Source organism: Dermacentor albipictus, chromosome 8 (genome assembly GCF_038994185.2).
Source record: "Dermacentor albipictus isolate Rhodes 1998 colony chromosome 8, USDA_Dalb.pri_finalv2, whole genome shotgun sequence".
NCBI classification, from domain to species: Eukaryota; Metazoa; Arthropoda; class Arachnida; order Ixodida; family Ixodidae; genus Dermacentor; species Dermacentor albipictus.
The window spans coordinates 75,509,534-75,531,268 of NC_091828.1; the positions used below are offsets into that span (position 1 = coordinate 75,509,534).

The 21,735-nt window shown below is 47.8% G+C and overlaps 1 protein-coding gene and 1 long non-coding RNA gene across 4 annotated transcripts in view; one reads left to right on the plus strand and one right to left on the minus strand.

Annotated features, from left to right (window-relative positions):
• The window catches only part of wake (wide awake), a 505,847-nt gene that overhangs the window by 239,672 nt on the left and 244,440 nt on the right, over window positions 1–21,735 (plus strand). The window lies entirely within an intron of this gene.
• LOC135921952 (uncharacterized) overlaps window positions 11,435–21,735 on the minus strand; it is a 61,985-nt gene continuing 51,684 nt past the window's right edge. For both annotated transcript variants that reach the window (XR_010570684.1, XR_011507968.1), the window contains exon 4: window positions 11,435–11,921. This is a non-coding gene — a long non-coding RNA (uncharacterized lncRNA). The remainder of the gene's footprint in view (window positions 11,922–21,735) is intronic.

Sequence of the window (21,735 nt, forward strand, 5' to 3'; positions counted from 1 at the left end):
GAGAGAGGAAAGGCTGGTAGGTTAAGCCGACCCGAGTTTCCGATTTCCTACGTTGCAGTGCGGTGGGTGAAATAGGGATTGTAAAGGAAGAAGCAGATTGGAGAATAAAAATAATGTTAATTCATTATGTTGATATGTAGAAAAGATGCAACACTACATTGGCCTAGACGACCGAAGGGAGAGACGGATTCAGCACCAACTTTCAGCTCTTCTATGTCGGTCCCAGGCTGTCAGTTTTGGCATATTTTGAAACGTACCCAATGATACCTTTGGCATAAACAAAGCAGTTTAATCTTTGCGCCAGTTCGTGCTTGTTCATTTGGTCATCTTTGTCTGTGTTGCGCTGCATCTCTTTTTCAGCATAACGTAGTACGGGAGTCGTAACCCACTGTGCATTTTGTCTATGGTAAATCCCACAATTAGTTAATATTTACGTTGCAATTCTGTTGAGACCAACGAACCTTAGCAGCATGAGTTCGGTTAGTTGATGAGATAAAGGTGAGTTTGGTTCGAATAACGTCGATGAGTAGGACTAATCTCGAGCCAGATAGGGATGATGTCCTTGGCAGGTGATTTCTACCTCGACTTTTCGCGACCACTTCATAGTGTTACGCAGCCGAACAACAAAAACTTTTGTTTTGGTCAAGCCTCTGAGCCGTCTGAGGATGACGCATGTGACCGCCGTAGCAGGAACGCCGGTCCTGAACTGCGCGTACAGTCAGCCACAAAAGTTTACGGACCACAGAAAATGTTCAATTTCCGAGCAGCCTGTATAAGAGTATTCAGTAAAACCGAACATCACAATGTTGCTCACATATTCTGGTAGATGATGTAAATGCGAATGCTAAGTTGCGTAGTGAGGATGCGCAGATATTCACCTTTCTCCCCGATCTCGTGTTCCGTCAAATTTTGTGGTTGACTGTATCTCATCTTTTCCGCCCCGCTTTCAGACACCGAATCTTAATATTGGCAGGCGGATTAGTCACCTGATGAAAGCACAGGGGCAATGACATTTGCATAATGTTCTGACTTAGTTAAGAAACTGCGTATGGCTACATTTACTAACACACCGACTATTACTGTTTGCAGACCTCCATATCACACCTACGCTAAAAGAGAACCTGTAATCCCGATCGTATATGCGGCGCCCACTATTATCTGGTTCCGAGTGAAACGCAAATAATGTGACGTCACAGTCCGGGCCCGACAGCGAATTAATAAGAGAGCGCTCATATTGCTGCTGGCTTAGTTGAATGCGGTCATTAGGTTCTGATTGCAGCCCTTATTACAGATTTGCGATGGCATTCAAATGCCACGAGTCTCATTAAATTAAACGATGCGCGGTCGCCGAGAGCAAAGAAATAAGGTCGGCGCTTCCGGGATTTAGAATGAAAATATTCGGTAATGACGAACGCGGATGCAAATGATAGGGGGAGAGAACAGACGGTAGCCATGTGCTTTTCGTAATTGGATGTAACGCGAGAGCGTATAGTTCCGATATTCTGGATCGCAATTCAAAAATCGGAGCTAGAAATAAATTAATAAACAAAGTGCGCCCCTGAGAACTACGTCCTTTTCCATACTCTTGCATTTTCAGCCATGTTTGTTTTTTCGGCCCCTATGACAAGCCACGCCGTTTTTACTGTAAAAGTAAAATAATTCGCGTGTCTGTGAGAGGAACTAATGTATGTAAATGAGCTGGCAATATTACTTCACACGCCTCTATGCCTCATTTCTCGTTTCTGGCGTATTTCTGTGATTTTTTTTTGTCACCGCAGAACTGCACCCCGGTTTAGCAGGTGTCATTTTCCAATAACGACCACAATTACCTATCTATGACGATATCCGTATGGCTGTGTCATTCTTTTTGAACAAAAGAAAATAATGATAAAAGTCGCGCATATCTGATGCAATGATGGAATTTAAATGACGCGTAGACGCTTCGACTTGACGGTTTAGCAGCAGGAGTGGATGACACGCTTACAGCCTCGTCACCTGTATTTGTTAGCTGCTTGTGTTGCGAGGACCGGGGATGATGCTCGTATAGAAGGAAGAACGGGGTAAGAGCTGCATGCGAACAGAGAAGCGCGACGTGTATTGGCAAAGAAAACTTTTCTTTAAAAGGAGTAAAACCCCAGACTTCTGTGACGTTCCACAATCGCACCTTAAATTACAGCCGCACGCTATTGCTGTAGCAATCTGCAATGCAGCTTAAACCGCGTCATTCACCTGCTCGACCGTCTGGAAATCACGAAGACGGAATTCGGGCTGGTGAGCTCCAACCTTTATTGCGTTGCTTTCTTATCCGACTGCGCGTGCAGCACCTGCTACTTCGTCGCACCGCTTGCGACTTGCACACTGTGTTCGCAAAGCAGTTATCGAAAGAAAAAGAAAAGAAAGATGTCCACTTTCATACCTTCCTGATGAACCCTGCACTCGCTCCAATGGCGTTGCTGTCACTTATATCGCCGCCGAAAAGCGTAATAAAACGTAATCTGTTATAAGGGCGTGACCTTCCTTTGCCGTATGTCCTGAGGTGACGTCACGAACTCCCTGTCCTCACGAGAGTAATGGCCGTCGTTTCTATAGCACGGCGTAAAAGAGAGAAGTGGACGAAAGTGTCTTTTTCGATCACTTTTCGCACTTGCAATTAAAGGACACACATAAAAAAAAAGAAGGCGAAGGGGAGAACTGTACACATGCGCGCTCTTGCGCGAAACAGGCTTCCGTCTTCCCATCATCACCATCCCTTATTTCCGATTCCTGTATTTTGCTGAACTTTTGTAGGAGGAGCCCTTTTGTCGGCAGTGCAAACAAAAACCGCAAAATTGAATGCACGAGGATAGATATCAGGGCGCGGAATCGGAGTGCGGTGATCGATCTCTGCTTCCCTACAATATCCCGGAATATCCGTGGCTTCGTTCGATCTTATACGCACTACACTTCCACGCCGCGTGGTTCGGTTTGAGCGGGAGATATTGAAAGCGCGGCCGGTCAATTACTCTCCATCGTCCTTTTTTGCCGACAGCGCATCCCTTTTGCACGCAGTCTAGGAGAAAGGAAGCCAAAACAAGAAAAGAGGGAAGCTTTGGCCCAGGAACACCAGATCTGCTATCGGATGCCGGTGGCAGAGAAATCAAGAAGAGTAATAAAGGAAAAAAATACGCAAAAGACGCCACCACTGTGCCGTTGACTATAGGTGTCGGAGGAGGTTCGCCCAGCGAAATAGCTGTAGAGTGTGCCCGAGAAAACACTCGCTATCCCACAGTTGGTGAAGTGCAGTGCTTCACTGAGTATGCACGTGGCGCTTTTGTTTCAGCGATTTTATTCATGTGTCACCTGCGTTAGATGTACCGTCGTTTGTTATTGTTTTGGTAATGGAGGCCTTGCCATCATTCTGCATTTTCGTCCAACTTTTGTGAAGTCAACATGGTCGCGTAACACATACCGGTTGCACCCTCAACACTTGAGATACTGATACCTTCTTTTTTTAATAATTGCTCCTGCCTACTTTTTATCCACCGTCGAGCGCAATGACCAATCTCACCGACAACGGCTACGTGCCAGACAATCACTGAAGGCCAGAAGCGTAGAATAAACATTCCGGTGGCTAAACTCCATAGTACCGTGAGAAATGGAGTTTCAGGCAAGATGCTTAATCCTTAAACGGCTTCTCGTACAAGACCGGACAGCCTGCTGACTTTCGCCTGGTCTTCAACCGGCGCAAGACGTCAGTTGCTGGTGAAAGAGTTGTAGTGCGCGGTGTCAAGAATGGCGAGTTGCGCAACAAGATTGCCACCTTGCCACCCGATTACGACAAGGGGTGCAAGACGCGCACCTCTCCCTCTCCGCCGCTGCAGCTGGGAGGCGTTCAAAGAAGCGGCCTTTGCGTTGGAATCCGCCGCCTTCCTCCAGCCCCTTCGACATTGTGACGGGACTAGTTCGGTGCGTGAACAATGATTCCGGAGTTCCCCAACGCGGAGCTGATTTGAAACGCTGGACAAGCTGCCGTGGGGACGACGTATTTTGAGCGTCTCACGCTTCGGCCTAGCACGGAACAACGAGCGACCCTCGATCAGCGCCGATAGTTTCCCGGAACGGCACCCCGCGCGGTTGCCTCTGTGAACAGAGCGCGGTTGCCTTTGTGTACGTAAACTGATCTTCAGAGCAGCTGCGAGTTGGTGATGTGTAAACGAACAGTCGCCGCGTCGTAGGACCGGCGGATCGAGTGTATAAAAACTGTGGTTGTGCGAATGCTGAGGACACACTTCTCTTGAGCAGTCATGTTAGACTGAGTCACTTCTCTCATACAGTCATGTTGGACTGTTACTCTTTTTCTCAAGCAGTCATGTTAGACTGATTTAGTTTCTGTAAATAAACCCCTTTTTCCTCGTTCTCGATGAGAAGCAGTTCTTCACTTCTTCAACGATCTCAGCGCAAATAAGTTGGACGACGGCATGGGCCAGCTACCTTCGAATTCATGCCGTACTCCAATCTTGGCAAAGGACCACGGACGAAGGGATTGAGCCCCCAATCCTGACAGCGGTCGTGATGTCCATCGTTGTCGTTGCGTCGTTAAACGGAGCAACGGCGCGCGTTGGCTGCACTGCGATGCATGCCCTCCGAATTCGGAAGGACATTACTGCACCCAGCCGGATCGTGCCGATCGAGGGCTTGCTCTTCGGAAGGTCCCGACATTGCGAGACTCTTCTCCCGCGCGATGTCTCACCGATGCAAAATTTTTTTTCTCTTCTCACCCACGCGGAAGGCATCACTGCGTTTTCACGAGTAATTTCTACGTTTGTTTCTGGCGAACATCGCAGCTCGCACCTAATGACGACTCCGTGCGCCCATTAGACGGCGTCGTGTGCTTTCTCGTAATATCGAAGCTTGCGCGCTCGGCCAACGCTATCCTGTCATCGAGCCTAACGTCTTCCGCTCCTTCGTTCACCTAGTGCGTACGTCTATACTAGTCATGTCCTTGCCGGTTTTCAGGTTGAGTAGTACTTACAGTACTGAGGCCATAGAACCTAAGACTATTCCAATCTGTTTTATTACAATCTCCTCATGCCAAATTTATCTAACGACCAACTCAAGCATCGGGCGGTAACCCGCAGCGTTGTTTGAAAATCCCAATCAAACGCCGGATACACCTCAAAGACAAGGTGATCTTGCTGCAGGCATGAAGTCTGATGAGAGAAAGGGTCGGTAGGAGGCTACAGTGCCCAAAAAAGTTGCATCTGGTCTTTTTTCCGAGAGAGAAGCTAGGCAATGAGACTGTCGGGAAAGATGTCGAAGATGATTTCTAAGGGTGTCTGTGGCGACGTGCGTACTGACTGGATGTTCCCTGGCAATGACAATTGTAGCGGCTGTTGAAGTACACCGCGGTAGTTCAAGACAGGTTCTATGCGCTTGAGCTTGCATTCTCTTAAGCACTCTGAGGTTTGTCCTCAGAGTTCTTCAGGGAATTCCTTTGTCCTCAGGGAGTGCTAACCGGACTCAGCCTGGTTAGCCTCCCTGCCTCTCCCTGATGACTTATCTCTCTCTCTCCCTTCAATCAAACGCTCTCCTAGTTTATAGGAGGTCATTCACGCTTGCTTTCATAGCGAATAACACTGCCTAAATTTAGCAGCTTTTCTTATATAATTGGCTGACAAAACGCGAGAAGCAGGCTCAAGTAGAAAGGGTTTCGATGAGGCTGAGCCAGCCCAGTGAAAATAGATAACCCAACGAGTAGGGCAGTGACGCCGTCTGCAACTGGTCCGCTTCCTCTTACTTAGCTTGCGGTGGCTGGTAGAAATTCGGGCGGCGTGCAACGAAGGGTGTAAAATGCCGCTAAAATGGATCACCAGCAAAGAAGAGTTGGCTGAGCGATGTCGTATACGTGCCGACAGGGCTCCATAACGTAACACTAGCTGCCATGCAAATATTTTTGTTATAGGCAAATAAATCTATGCTCTCCGGCAGCTTTGAGTAGCCAGCGCCTGAGCTATCGGTGAGCAGCAATCTTCTAGTCCTTTCAGAACGGGGCAGTCTCTGGATATCCAAAACAAAATTCAGTTTTGTTCGGTGCATTAATGTATATTAATATTAACGTACACCTCACTTTGACGCGTGAGTTCTCGCGATTTCGTGACGTCGCACGACAGACAGGCGAAGTGGGCGTTGCCAGAAAGTTTTTTTCAGCAATCGTGGAGGGCTTTATTGCAGAATTGGGACAGGAAAAGTTGGAAATACCTTTACGTTATAGCACCCTTGCTTTCTAGTTTAGATATTATGTGTGCACCTGGTGCTCGTGGAATATTTCTTGCCCTCAATAGTAGAAATTACCCAATGGTAATAACTCGAACAACTATCAGAATTTGCAGCTGTCCTAGAAGGTTTACCGAAAGGCCTCGGCATCGCATCCATCCTTTCTTGTGTATTGCATTTGTAGAAAGCTTTTTCTTGTTTCCTTTAATAATTATGTAGGGGTTTGTATGAGTACTCATTCAACTCTTAAGCACTTTCACACTTTTCCTATGTTCCCTGTGTAACGATGCTGCGAGAACGTAAGCGTTAGGAAAAAGACGCGTAAGCATTAGCGACGTCTTGCTTTCTCGAAGCTCTCCGTTATCCTTGTATAATTTACGACTTCGCTATCCGAGACAGTACTGACGCAGCGATTCTTTCATATCATGGTCGCGATCGTGTCTTATGCTGGCTTGCGCAATGGCGCGATATTTGTGCACACTGGTTTCGTAAGACCGAGTAATTTTATTAGATTTCTGTGCAGTTTGCTGCGGGACAACGTGGCGCTTCCTGCGTCATTTTTTTTTCTACGTGGGCTATTTAATTGGTGTGTCACCGCTCACGTTACTAGCGTTGGCAGAGTCGAAGAACGACAAGGAATCGTTCCCGAGGTTACTTGTCGTTACCGATGCGAAAGCATCAAACGGCCCATTCAGAGAGAAAGCCGGCGTCTGTAGGAGCGAAACGGCGCCTAAATTACCATTGGCTGAGACGCCGCGTCAGGCGCGCGCCTCGCGGGAGCAGAACGGGTGAAAGGAACAGCCCGCTGTCGCGCTGGAGCGCCGGGTGTTGCGTGAGGGTGTCGCCGCGACGCCACGTCACCTTCGTTCTCGGCAGTCTGTATTATCTGCGCGTTCCTTTACCGTGCGAACTATCTCCTCCGTTCTAACTTCTCCTCGGTGATTGCTACAACAAATGTGATGCATAATAAAAAAGGATAAATTCGAAAGGCAAAACGTAGGCGCTAGCGAGTTTCGAACGTACGACCCCACGCTCAGAAGCCGAGGGTGTTAACCAGGTACATGCTTTTACTTTCTCTTTCTTCCTTCCTTTCTTTCTTTCTTTTCTTTTTTCCTTGCTTTCTTCGGTCCATAATAAGATCGCGCATGTCTTCATTTCGCTTGGTTCCATTAGTTAGTGCTACTAAGGGCGGATGTATTTATGAAAGCGAGGACATTTCTTTCTTGAATTCCCGAAGTGTAAACGCATCGAAAAGACGATTCACGGTTGTGAGTACTTCTTGCTTGGTAGAATGAGCTTCTTCTTCGGTTTCTTTCTTTATTCGCCACTTCTTCTTTATACTTCGTTGAAACAACCGTCACTTACCTATTCCTCCTCGTGAGGCCGTAAGCGCCGCTTTTTGGCAGAATTCCTATTGAGCCCGCTGTGTGATCCCCACCGTTCAACTCCATTTGCCGCGTACATTCCTCCTTTAGTGATGATGTCGAGGCAATTCGCGCTCCTTTCATCCTTTTCTTTATTGCGAGAGTTTGTGATGGCGCTGCATTCAACTCAGATAACCGTCGCCGCGGTTATAGCTGCAGACTACAGGCGCCGCCCATTATCGGCTCACCATCGATTTTCTCGCTCCTGTCGCGCTGGTGAGTCTCAAGAGAATCGCGTACGCAGCGCGATCGACGCGACTTTTTCCTCTTCTATACGTTCCACTGCTCGGGCAATCCAACGTGGCAGCCACGGTCCACGCGGCAGCGCAAATAGCCCTCAGTGACAAATGTCACTGAAGAGTCAGTTACCCGGCTGTGACGTCATGCACACGTGTCTAGCCGTTTTCGTTGCGGTTAGAGTGGTCGCTTGCATCCGCCGTCACCTTAGGTAATTCCGTACTTCTTCTCTAAGATGTTCATTATGAGAAACGCCTCTCTCTCTCTCTCCCTTTTCCAGGCGTGCTGGCCCTCTAGGCGCCGCTTTACGAGTTGGATGCATTCTCCGTCAGGGGCCTCGTCAAATAAAAGCAACATGGCAAATATATTCAGTCGCGTCCCACGGTGCGCAGGGCTCTTAGGTATGGGATCTGGAGTCGTTGCTTGTTATTTCGGCGGCACGTAGCCGTATGGCTACGTAACGGTGTGCCTATAGGTTTGCCTGGTGTGTTACTCAAAGTGAATTAGTGATTGAAAGTACCTTTTATTGAGATAAGTGAAATTACGCGCACAAAACACGTGAAGGACACTTAATATAGATGAAACACACAACGCGCAATCTATATAATTAAGGATCTTGTTGAGACCAGTGCCTTGCAAAGGTGTTGAAAGCTGTTCAGGACGCACAGGTGGCACTAGTTCATGCATACGAGCAGGGATTGTATCTGATGGCCCGATCTGTAAGGTACATTCAATGCCAACATTATAACAGTCGTTTGGACTGTGAAGAGAGATAGAGGGGGGGATATAAGCAAGGCAGGGATGTTAAGCAGTCAAGAGTCCGATTGGCTACCTTACTCGGGGGAAGGGAGAAGGGGAAGAGAAGTAGGGGAGAGAGAAAGGGAGGATATAGAGGTGCACGGACAGTACTAGAGTTATAGCGGCTCGTACAAACCAGACGTTCTCAGAAAGCACAAAAGTGCCTTCACTGCCTTCTGAGCCGATGATCGGTTGTGACCGTGTTCTTGTACAGACTGTTCACTCAGAGAACGATCATCTAGCTTCCTGAACGTGTTGGACATAGATTGTCTTTGGGCTTCAAATTGAGGGCAGTGGCACAATAAGTGGTCAGAACTCTCCTCGCATCCGCAAACATCAATTGCAGGGCCTGTGAGCCATTCCAATTAGGGCTGAATAAACTTTCGTGAAGGCAACCGCCCCAGCCACAACCGACACAGAAGAGACGCTTCGCGTCGGTGCAATCCGGCCGGAGTTCTGAGTTGATGCGAAGGGTTTAGTCTCTGCATCGCGGTCTGGTGCGCCTTGCATGCGCGGTATTCCACTCTGCTAAGGACAGCGTGTGTTCTAGAATACGAAGTTGTCTCGCAGTGTCGCTCCTTGAGAGAGGTTGAGCTGTGAAAATGCTGCAGTAGCAGATTAGGCGTTGTTGTGCCATTACCACAAGCCCGGATCCCGAATCTACAAGATGCAGAATTTATTCTGCGAACGCCCTTTGGACAAATCCGGGGCTGTGCCGAAAGGCACAGCGCCCTAATTCTCCCTTGACAAGTCAAGATGCTAAGCCGTCAGGCAGCGGTGTCCTGCGGAGAAGCATCGGCGAACAACATGTCCAAACGTGCAACCAAGTGCCAGACAGTCCGGCGCCGTACCTCCCTTTGCCTGGAGGTCACCGCGCCCGCCAACTTTGAACCGGGGGGGCCAGCGCGGTCGCTGGTTGGACCTCTCGGACGACCGTCGAGTGCTGGCTTTGTATTGGGCCGTTTTAGTGACAATGGTTTCTCGGGGTATTATAAGCCCCGACGCCGCCGCCTGGAAAACCGGATCCGCCGACCCACCGGGAACTGAGTGCCGCTCTCGAGTGAAGCTAGATGTGTCACGCGTTGCAGTCTCGCCGGACGTCGCCGTGCGGGAACAGTCGCGTTTGCTGTGAGCTCTCGGCCCCTGTGCCGATCCGATCTTGTCCTGTATAATGACCTGTATATAATGTATAAAGTCCCTTTCGTTATTCTCAGCGACGCCTGACTCGGAGTCTTCGCTACCAACGCTCTGTCACGAAACGGGTGACGAGCGCTACGGGACCACCTCAGAGTCGTAATAGTGGTGGCAGCGGTGCTAAGTCGTAACAGCGTGCTAAACCGTCTGTCCCAGCTAACGTAAACCAAGCTGCTCAACGAAGAAAAAAATACCTATTTAAAAAACACGGTGAAAGATACGGCTATAAAGCCTACGGCGTTCGGCCGTCAGAGGTCGGCCAACGAAAGGCCATAGGTCTTAGAATCGTATATTGCACCGTGTATTTTTAAACATTTCTTTTTTGTTCAACAGCTTTAAAAAAGTTAGTTGGAACAACCTATATATTTCCTCTCGTATATTGCACGCAGAACACCTTTATGGGTAATTTTATACAAGTATCTCTTAAAGCACTGTTTAGACGAAAATGGTGCAGACATGTAGGATCACGCCTCAGATAGAGCATGAACAAAAGCATCAACGAATCGCGTCGTCCTGTGACCTTCCTGTCCTTCCTGGTCCTTCGTATCCATGTTCCAACCTTCACCTTCCTCAGGCGCTTTCTTTCCTAAACTCCTTATCTTTCTGAGAGCACTTTTTGCGCGTCAGTTGGCAATCGTTACAGATGTCTGTTATGCAGTATTTAAAAAAAAGTATTTCGCTAATTTTGTAAAACTGACGTCGTGGTAACTTCCATGTCAGCTATTGTTAGTCTGTCTCCATATGCGCGACTTTGGGATGTCCAGTGGCCGTACTTTTCCTCCCGCCTCCCCTTCTCAATTCGCAGGGCCTGAGGAAAGCAGGGTTAGGGCACCTTAATACGGCAACAGCTTTCTGCCCTCTCTCTTTCGTTTCCTCGGGCGCCATTGTTACCGGCATCCGTTCACCCTAGCCGCACTGTTTGCTTGCACTCGGGCCCACACCCCTGTTTGCGAAAGAGCTCGGGCGCCGTCCGATTGCGTCGTCTTTACAGTTCCTTGCTCGCCCCCTATTTACGTTACGACTTAGTTTTGCGCCCCCTGCATGGTCCGCCTGTTTATCGGTACTCGGCATGGTCCCTCGCTGGCACAGTTGCAGTACAATGCAGCAGCGCCAGCGGTTTGACTTGAATGAAAGGGAGACGGGTGTGGGGAGGGGATTCGTCACGCACCAATCATTCTGGCGCAGGACCAAGGTGCAAGTTTTTGGAGCGCAGGAGTCGCAAGGATTCACTGAACCTAAATTTCACTTGTGCAGTGTGACTGGTGCTCGAAACCCCTGTATACTGTTTAACTCGACAGGTTCGACGACTTGTGTTGTCATCTTATTTTGCGGTCCTCCTTACCCGGATTTCTCCCTAATTCCGTGAATCCATATATCTAATTGATATGCTCGTATTTAAGGCTTACCGCTGGTACGATGAATCTCGCAGTCGCATGTGCAGATGTATCGAATATTGCGGATAGTTACAAATTTTTCGGATAGTTACAAACCGACACACGGGAAGAGTAAACCTTTAATGTTTCTTTTTATTTATTTCGCACAATACGTAAGTGAAATGCAGCAGCAAGAGGCACTTACTTCCAGCCTCTCCAAATTGTCCCCTTGCCAAACCTTAATTGACTACTTAGGATAACATCATACTGAGTATTGGGACTGAGGAGAGTGAGACTCTGCGGGCACTGTGTGTCCTGGTTGGGGTAAAGCTGGTCTGGTTCTTTAGCTACAGTGCACGGAACTATAGTGCGGTGGAGTATAATTGTGCAATTGCACATATCACGCTCGTTTTACGAGAAGAATGCAGGGTGCGGTGAACGAACCCAGGACATAGTGACCGTTTCTCTTTCTTTTCGAAGCACCGTGAAACGCTGGTGCTGCCGGAGCAATGAAGCAGTTTTTACAGTCCTCACAGTTTCTTCTGAACAATGGCCACGTTATTTGCCGGAATAAGGGGCAATGGGTTACTGTGGATGTGGCGGCACGTGTTGCGTGTGTTTTTGTAGAGCATGGCAGATGCTGCTGCAAAAGGCAAAGAAAACACAGCATTGTTTGTCAGTTATCGTGTGCACATAGAGAGATGAATGAGGTGGAAAAGGCAGGGACGTTACTTAATGCATTACTGAAAGATACGCGGGCTTTACACTGCTACACACATTGTTTCGCACGACTTACCCACGTGCACAGTGTTTCACACGGCAGTGTAAATGGCATAAAGATCTTGCAACAACAGCATAAAGACATCCGCGTACAGTGCGGAGCCTCGCGCAATATCGAGCCCTGCTAAAATTAACAGAAGCAGTCTCAACTCGTTTCTGAGGCTCAGGGTCAATGCGTTCTGCTCCTGCGCACGAGGTCGTGGGCTCGACTACTGGTCGCGGCAACGATTTCGCTCTGGCTACGGTAAATATTCCGCGTGGTGTTACAGCGTCACTTCGTGCTTTCTAATGTACTTCTGTTATCTGATATGATCAGCAACTTGCAATTTTTCAGCTAGGATCTCACATTTGGTCACTGTATACTCGGTGTCTTTTGTTCGATTCCTAACACCACCTTTTCGAATATTTTTTTTTCACGCGTACAAGTTGTTTTTGGGCTTGTTCTGCCATGTTGCAGCTGGAAGGCATGCTGCAGCCTGAGGCTTTCACTGCGTCACTGCTAGCGTTAATCCGATCACGTGGTCAGGTCCCTGTTTTCGTCCCTTAGAAGACGTCGGCGAGAAAAAAGGGGCTCAGGAAACATCAATACCTGACGCTACGACAACGACTCCTTCGCTATGGTTTACGTATTTGCGCGAGGGCTCTCCACTTCTCTGCTCTCGCGACGATATGTTGACATTGCGAAGAGCCCTCCTTCCTTCTTGCGTACGCGCCCTGCCGTCTTTGCCTCCGAGCTCCTGGCAATCAGGGCGAGTTGCTTGCACGGAAAGACAAGCTCCCTGTGACGACGGTGCGCTTATTGAGACCGATGGAGAGATCGTGCACATCGTAGGACTGTATTGACGAGAGTCTAGTTACTGGGATCCGGGTGCATTCGGGGGGTCGAGGAAGACTGCGGGGTTGCGGGCTGAATTGCGTTGGTAAGGGGCGTGTTCCGCTCTGTTGGTACACCATTGTTTCGTATTGTTTCCTGAGTACTTTGGCAGCCTAAATTGCTTTGTGCAGAAAGCGCTGAGTAGAGAAGATGGTGTCGCGACCTCGCAGCATTTACGCGCCCAATCAACGAGGACGCGGCGTGGTGGCGCGTGACGCTTGTCGGCATTGTGGGCAATTCGCGTGACATTGCAAGTGCGGCGAACGAGTTTACTTCGACAGTCAAAGACAGGGTAACGAAGCGAGCCAGTTGATGAGTTGTTATGGCGAAAAACCAACGCGACGACTGGACCTAAGTTCGAGCTCAGTCTTGTTCCGTAATCCCGTCGTCGTTCTGTTTCTTCGTCGTGTTAAGCGTGGACACAAATCCTCACCGGAGAGGAAGGAATGTGTGGGTGAATATGTTTTGGAGTTTATTCAATCACAGAGGAGGAGGAGAGACAAAGAGGAGGAAAGACAGGGAGGTTAGCCAGTGTAAGTACCGCCTGGCTACCCTGTGCTGGGGAAAGGGGTAAAGGGAATGAAAGGAGAAAGAAGAAGAGGAGAAAAAAAAGAGCAATCACAGAGAATCCTTAGAGAAACTTTATGCGTGAAACTTAATCGCACTGTCTAAAGCAGCACGTTGTACGTTAAACAATGTTGCATCGCGGCACCAATTGACTCGAGCTTTGGGTACACAAGAAGCACGTCGGCCCTCAAAACAGCAATGACAGAAGGAGCTGATAGAATTAATTCGCTGAATGTTCAGTGCCTGCGAATCTCGAGGAGCATATTAGAGAATCCGGCACCGAAACCTTGCCTTGTATTCTAATAGGCTCTTCATTAAGACGCTAGAAGGGGGGAGGCTTACTCGTGGCAAGGTTTCATTTCCTAGCAGGAGTTTTGATGTACTTGAACCCTGCCCTCTACGAACTTGTCCTTAGATATCATCGCCTTGTTCACTTCATCTTCAGGAGAGAGAGAGAGAGAGAGAGAGCGCGAATGATAAAGGAAAAGTAGGGAGGTTAACCAGGACTGAGCCCGGTTGGCTACCCTACACTGGGGTAGCAGCCATTTGAGCCAGCTCCATTCCTCCCATGCGTTTAATTCAATACTTCTCTTCTCGCCTCCGGCATAATTCTATTTCCTTATTCATATTGAGCCAGCGCCAAACGCAACTGGATAATTTTTTGGTTAACACCAATGGTAGCTCTCATAACCCTCTCTTTAGCACAGTGTAATCTCCGTCCTGCGCCTCATGCGAGTAGGAGTTTCTTTCACAAACGCTTACTCATTCGTAATTGGAATCGCGTACAGTCTCAATTGCAGCACATGTGTTGTCGAAGAAACGACCAAACATCTCCTGTGTGACTGCCCCACATACGAAGACGAGAGGAGTGCTCTTAGTACAGTTTTGGGGCAGTCATACAACCGGCCTCTCACAGAGGAGAAGCTCCTGGGCCCGCGGCCTCGTGTGTCTGCTATGTGCAGGGCCACAAAGGCGCTGGCGCATTTCTTGGAATTGATGAATGCTTGTGTTTGTATCAGTGCAAACTGTGAACTTTATACTTTATCCTCTTTCAATCCACTTTACCACTTCTCCAGTGCAGCGTAGCCTACCGAACTGTGCCTGGTTAACCTTCCTGCCTTTCTTTTATGACTTCTCGCTCTGTCTCTCTTCGTCTGGCAGAAGCAGTAGCCGCACAGTGGTCGAACAGTAACTCTGTTCAACGAATGCTGTTTTTTTTTTCATACTTCAAAGTGTATTGTTTTAACGAGTTACGAATTCTGTAGTCGGGCTCGTTTCTGTTTTTAAAGGCTTATAAAAAAGCTGCATTTACAAAATCATCCAATCAGGTAACGAAAGCAATCCGCTCCGTGGCATGCGCTCACAGCTTGTGCCACGCAGTTCTGCCTTCCGACCTTTCTCCCCCCCCCCCTCCAGACATACACAGCTTATCTCTTTCTGTAACCACAACACGGCAGCACTCGAGGCCCGTTGAAACACAGAGCAAAGATATTTGTTTCCCCATAACTGAGCCACTGCAATTGCTCACTCCTAAATTCTGTTTGCCGGAACTTTTTCGCTTCAAGGTTTCTTTCCTCTCTGCGTACATGTAATGTCGAGTACCATAGCAATTGCCCACGTAGCAGTCTGCTATGCCATCCACCTATCATCCCTTTTCATGCCCTTCCGCTGCACCCGCTATCCCGGACTCGTTAAATATGGTACTGAAAACGTTATAAAGGCCCCTCATAGGCACATATATATATATATATATATATATATATATACATATATATATATATATATATATATATATATATATATATATATATATATATATATATATATATATATATATATATATATATATATATATATATATATATATATATATATATATGAGCGGTGCATAAAATCGTTTCATTGACTACCGTTGTCAGTTCCATCTGAAACTCATTTCCCGGTTGAGAGCTAGGTATAGTCGGTCCGTTCCATTTCCTCTGATTCGTGCTTGAAGTGCCACTTCACGCATGCATTATCGCCGGCACTCGAAAGATTCGGCATGATTATTGGAGTGTCACGGCACGACAGTCTAGCACCAGTAAGTAGGTGGGTGCCGCACGCGAGCGCAGGAAAAGGACGGACGTTGTATTTCTTTCTTTCTCTCTTTCTTTCTTTCTTTCTTTCTTTCTTTCTTTCTTTCTTTCTTTCTTTCTTTCTTTCTTTCGTATCCTTCCTGCTCCTCACTTCCTACCCCAGACGATTCTCTTCGGTCGTGCGCACGCTCCAGCTCATGGTTAGAGGACAGGCATTAGACTTCTGTTTCACTTGTGGACTAATTGTAGGTTCATCAGGACGTGTCTCAACGCACCACTCGCCGTCCGCTTCTTCCGCTGCTGAACTCCCTCTTCGGTCGCCGAAAGGTGCCGAGTGTCCCGAAAGTGTCCAGAGAAAAGAAAAAAAATAGAAACGTGTAGCGTCTTCTCACCACCACTCGGGGCACTCGAAGCCAGAGACATCGAGAGTGCGTACGGGCGGGACGGAACAGGCTATTCTTTCGTCATGCAAATGTACATTTTGTGTGACAGCAGGATCTTCTCAGAGGGCCTTTATCTACAGTAGCTTCTTTTTTTTTTCTTTGTCCTCAATGGTCATCAGAGCGCCGGAACGAAAAGACGATATGCTGGTAGCCGTACGTAATGTCGCTCGGCTTCCATCATGTGCTGATACTTTCTGCTTTCTCTTTGTGAGACGACGTGATGGAAGAACAATAAACAGTGGTCAGCGGGTCATGATCTTCTCTACTATTGCTATTGTTGCCATTTGACTGGTCACGGAGGTGCGGGTTTGCCTGCTCCTAAATGTACTGCGCTCTCTCCTCCTTCCCATGTGCAGCGTAGCAGACTAGTGCACACGAGCTCATGTCGGCGTCTGTGGTTTTCCTTCAATAACACCACTCTTTAAGCGTCAGTGTTTATTCCAATTCAGTTTCAATTCAAAAGCTTTATTTTTCGTTTGCATCAAAGGAAAGGAGCATAGGATAGGAGCATTTGAAATAGCAGATATAGTCTTCCTCATCGCAGAATTCAACGACGCAGCTTATGCAGTACCGTGAAGGAGAAGGTGTGCCCGAATATATTTACCAGCGTGTGTCAGTGCCATGTAGGCAAAAAAGAAAGAGAAACTGCATGCAGTTGTGTAGTTATGATTTTGTTAACTCTGTCAGGCCCTTTTTTTCAGCTTCTTAAACCAGACGAAGGTACTTTTCTTTTGTCATTGTCTCAATAAACGATGATGAATGACAGGTAAAAATTGCATGGCTTCCTTATACCGCCAGAAATACAGCGAAGCTCCTGCCGCAAGAGAGAAAAAAAAATATTTTTACGCCAACGACCGGTGCTCACCTCTGGTCGGTCAGCTAGCAGTCCTCACGTGAAACCTCTCTAACGTGCTGGATAAGCACCGGCAGCATAATGTTAGCTGCATGGATAAGGTGAAGGGAGCCAATCCATCCATCACCGTGGCTAGATGTTAGGGGGATTAGTGGAGAGGGCTGACTGCAGCTTGGGTTGAATGGGAGGGCATTGCCATGGGCAATGCTCTAGGAGCGGATATTCCGCGCATCTCAAGGTCTGATTCGGTGAGCACAACTGGCAGCAGCATCCAGCGGAGCCCTGGACTAAGGGCAACCGACCGTTGTGCTAGAAGATGGACGATTCCATCTGAAGACCGCAGAAGACAAGCGAATCTAGAGCTGATAATGTTTTTCACTCACTCACTCACTCGGCCATTTTGCTGGCACAGGTAGGCCGTGAGTGTAGTGGAGCAAAAGAAGAGCTACTATTGAGTTTGTTTGACGTCTTCAGAGAATAGCGCTGTCTTCTCCCGAGAGGTTAGCAGGAGGAGTAATAGGGGCGACGGCTTTGGCGCGAAGTTCTCTAGAAGCGATGTGTCTCCTTGTGAAAAACCTTTATGTGTTCCTTTGGCTTCAATTCGGATGGCCATGGGCACAGAGGACCCAAAAAACTAGATACGCGGGTTAGCTCATGAGCTCAAGAGTGGCCCCTCCTCCTCCTCCCCCCCCCCCCCCGCCCGCCATGCCTCGGCGCCAAGGTATCCACTGCTAGGTGACACAGAGGGTAGGGTCTGCGTGACATTGAAGTAGACTATGTATATGCCCAGCTGGCCGGTTGTCGCGAAACCTGCGGCATGCATCTTGGCTATCTGTGCATGCCGCATGCACATGTAAGATTGAAGTGTAAGATTGAAGATTGCATGTAGGAGGAGGAGTACATTTTAATGAACAGAAAGGAGGAGAGGTCGGCCTGGAGAGCGTGTCTCTAGCCTGCTACTCCTCACTGGGGAATGGGGAAGTGGGAAATACAGGGAAAGGTAGGTGGCGGATGATTAGGATATGGTACAATGAGATACTATATACACGTTGCCCAGTATGCGGATGCGCACTGGAGACGCAATACACTAAGATTATTCTTGTCCATACAAAAATTAACCTTGCCACAAAAAGTTTTTGCGCAAACACATTTCGCACTGACTACATGTCTCAGAGCTTCTAGAGGCGATCGTCTAAACCAGTCTCAGATTGCATGTAAGATTGAAGTGCGCTGCCGGTGTTAGACTGCGAGGTATAGTCAGGTGAAATTAGCTGTGGCTTTCGTGATTATTCCCAAAGGAAGGTTCCTGTATTTACGTAATATAAGACAAAGGTTCAGTAACTTGCACATTAGTTGCTCATGGCTCTGTTTACATTTCACGCACTTTAAACACCCAGAACAACGCAGGCTTCCGAAACTAGTCATAAGCGCCAAGGTTGCCATCCTTCCGAAAGAAAAACAAATTAATGGCACCAAAAAGTAAATCCATCTTTTCGCTCAGCAATTTCCCGCGTACAAGAGTCAGAAGACCCGTACAGATCGATTGAGTGCCCCCGCGCTATTCATGTTGCTCCTTCATTTCCTTGCTTCTTCTGCACCACTTCCGCGCTCCATTTCCCCTTGGGCCATCGCTTTGAGCGACGAGGTAATGAAACGCGGAATGGACGGGGACTCGTGAAAGACAACCCGCTGGCACGACAACATAGCACAAAGCAAGTGTGCTCAGTGGACCTGCGCTGCTTCTCACACTCACAGACGCACAACTTGTCGCGAGGCCTTCGTGAAGAAGCGTTCAAAAGCGCGCTTCCGGTGTGGTGTTGTCCTTCTCCCGATTCCGTGTCTCTGCGGCTCTCTGTGGAGGCCTAACGAGAAACAGACCCCAACCTTTCACGTCGAATTCCCTGTCGCGTCTAGAGTGCTTTGGGGACAACTAGCGCCGCTGCGTGCGTTCCGCGATGTGTATGTATCGCGTCACCAGCAACAAGCGGTGTCTCAGAAGGAAGGCTAGGGGTCGCACTGCTTGCTCCGTTTTACTACACAGGTACATTGTCGGGAATAGAGCCCGAGTCCTTCTGAATGATGGTCTGTCGATTGCGCCCTCCCCCCCCCCCCCACCTGTTCCCCCTGACCAGCCCATATAGGGCGGAGAATAAACCTGACGTCTTCCTGCCGTTGCTTACCCATTTTTTATCGCTAACGCGTCAGCCATGTGGTGCCTTTAACACTGTCAGTTGTTTCAGATAATCGTCGTTGCTTTCATATATTTAGATTGCGACAGCGTATTTCCTTTGATGTGTTGCATATCGTAGCTTCTCGCGTCGTTACGCACCATGCGTATGATTGATTGATTGATTGATTGATTGATTGATTGATTGATTGATTGATTGATTGATTGATTGATTGATTGATTGATTGATTGATTGATTGATTGATTGATTGTAATGTCCCAAAGCAACACAGATACTGTCAAACACACTGGAAACGAGCGCTAAGGATACATTTTTTTCACTTGAAGCTCTTTAACGCGCACTCAACGCATTGGTACGCAAGCGTTTCTGCATTTCGTTCCGACAGGAATCCTGCTACCGCGACCGAGAGTTGAACGCGCGACCTCGTGCTCAGTAGCCCGCTGTAATGTGAGCACAAAGCTGCAGCGGTGGTTGCGGAATAATGCAATTGGCCCAGGTTTTTTTTCCACGCCTAATCGCGTCTCAAAAGAGGGTTTTCGGCCACTTTTTGTAGCCAATTTCTTTCGGCGATAAAATGCTTAGAGCGCTTCGAAATTGAAATCTTGTAGTATGAATTGACTCGCACTCTGAACTAATAGGCGTGAGGCTACGTCGTCACAGGAGAAATACCACAAAAAGGAACCTTGTAACCTTCACAGAATAAAGGCATGCTACAAACGACACATGCGACTCCTAGTGACAGTACACCAAAATGTAAACAAGAACGATGGGTGCAAGTTAGCTTTAGCATGCGCAAAGTTCGATTATGAGCACATCAACAGGAGATGATCATTGATTGCTTGTGAATAAACTGTCAATATCGTGGAAGGCTCAGAAAGTGCTCGTGTTGAGGACAAAGAACTAAGACGATCAAACTGGTAACATAATGGCCCGATGCGAAAGAACTTCGTTCAAGGCCCGTCCAGACCTATGAAGTGACTTGTCAAGAGGCGGAAGGCTCTTGCGTCAAGCCGATGGTCTGATGATTGTGATGATGGTGACAATTGTGACCGTTGTGTCGAAGATGCTTGGTAAAAAGAAGTGGAATGACCATCAAGACTGGCACGAGAGCGCGGCGATTGCACGCGCCTATTCTCTTAAAGAGAAAGAAATCATTTCTTTCTTTTTTATTCACATTTGCATGGCTCGTTCAGGAAACCATTCTGTCATGGCGGTTGCATATATTGGCCATGGCGAATCTCCTTTGGGCCTACGAAGTAATTTCTGTCCTCTTATTCGGCGGTGTTTTAATCTCGTATATCGCTTTCTTTCGTAATAGTTCTCTCGTGGAAGGAAAACTGGCGTTCATGAAAGATTGAAGTGCAGGGTTTAATAAAAAATATACCCACTAATCGAATTTATCTTTGAAGCGAAGGCTAGCACCGATTCCTCTTACCGGTGCGCAACATTTCCTTCCATTCCCGGAAGCCTCGAAAGCTAGTGCAGCGGTCGTTGGCTGCAGTCGAAAAAATAAATGAAAATAAAACTTGGTCTTCATTACGTTGGCTTCCTCTGCTTTTGCGTTCTATAAGGCATCTCATGGCTGCACTTGCATCTGTATGCCAACGAAGTATTGGTTCCACTGCGTTTTTTTTACTCTGCCGATTCGCGTCGTCGATTGCGATTTCCCGGTGAGCAGAGACACGTAGCTAAATTGGCCCCTTAGGACTGAATAATCCGAGTTCGTTTGGCAACGAACGAGTCGATTGAACTTCGGTCGAACTTCAGTGCTTATAGAAGGGCCTTGTAGTTTTGTTTGCTTGCGGTTCCAATATCCCGAAACTCCGCCGTTCTTTTCCGCATCCATCGACTTAGTTTTATTGATTACCGCGACGTCGTTTTTCTTGGAAATCTAGTCAGCGTTCGAATAATCCGTAGCCAATTATAATTAGAAAGTCAATTAGAATAATCCGAAGCCAATGAGGAAGATAGAGGAAGCACAGGGAGGTTACACTATAGAAGTGCGTTTCCTCTGTTCTACATTCTTTCAGTGATCAGTGCCAGCATTGAGCTTACGTTTTGTGCGCGTCGTTGCTACTATAGCGGTAGCGAAAACGCATAAGCTGTAGTATCATCAGTGATAGTGTCAGTAATACCACCATCATCTGCCATAGTGAATGATGGCGGTACTACGCAGTAGCAGTATAGTATCAGTATACCATCAGCAACTGTCATAGTGAAGTAACAAAGACACAAAAGCAATAGTGTACACTCAGCTACAGCAGGTTTTTAACGGCGTTGAAGGTGCTGATATCCAGAAAGGTGCTGATATCCAGAAATTCGAGGGCTGAACGCAATTTTCCCTCTGTGCGCCCGGTGCGTGCAATTGAACCCTCGCGAGTTCCAAACGCTACGTCATGATATCCTTTATGTGACCTCCATCATTTTGTTTTCAGAGAATCAGTTTTTTTTTTTTTAACCGACAAATGCAGCACCTGGAAGCATGGTGCTTTATCTAACATCGCCACCCTGGTAAACCCATACCAGGGTCAGTGGTAATGCAAACGCTTCTAAAGCAAGTCTCGGCGTTCATCACCACCACTCATGTTTTATTCGGAGCACCTGCGGACGTAGACTGACGGTGTTTTTGGGCGTACCGTTTTTTATCGGTGACATAGATCTGCTCAGAGTTTACCA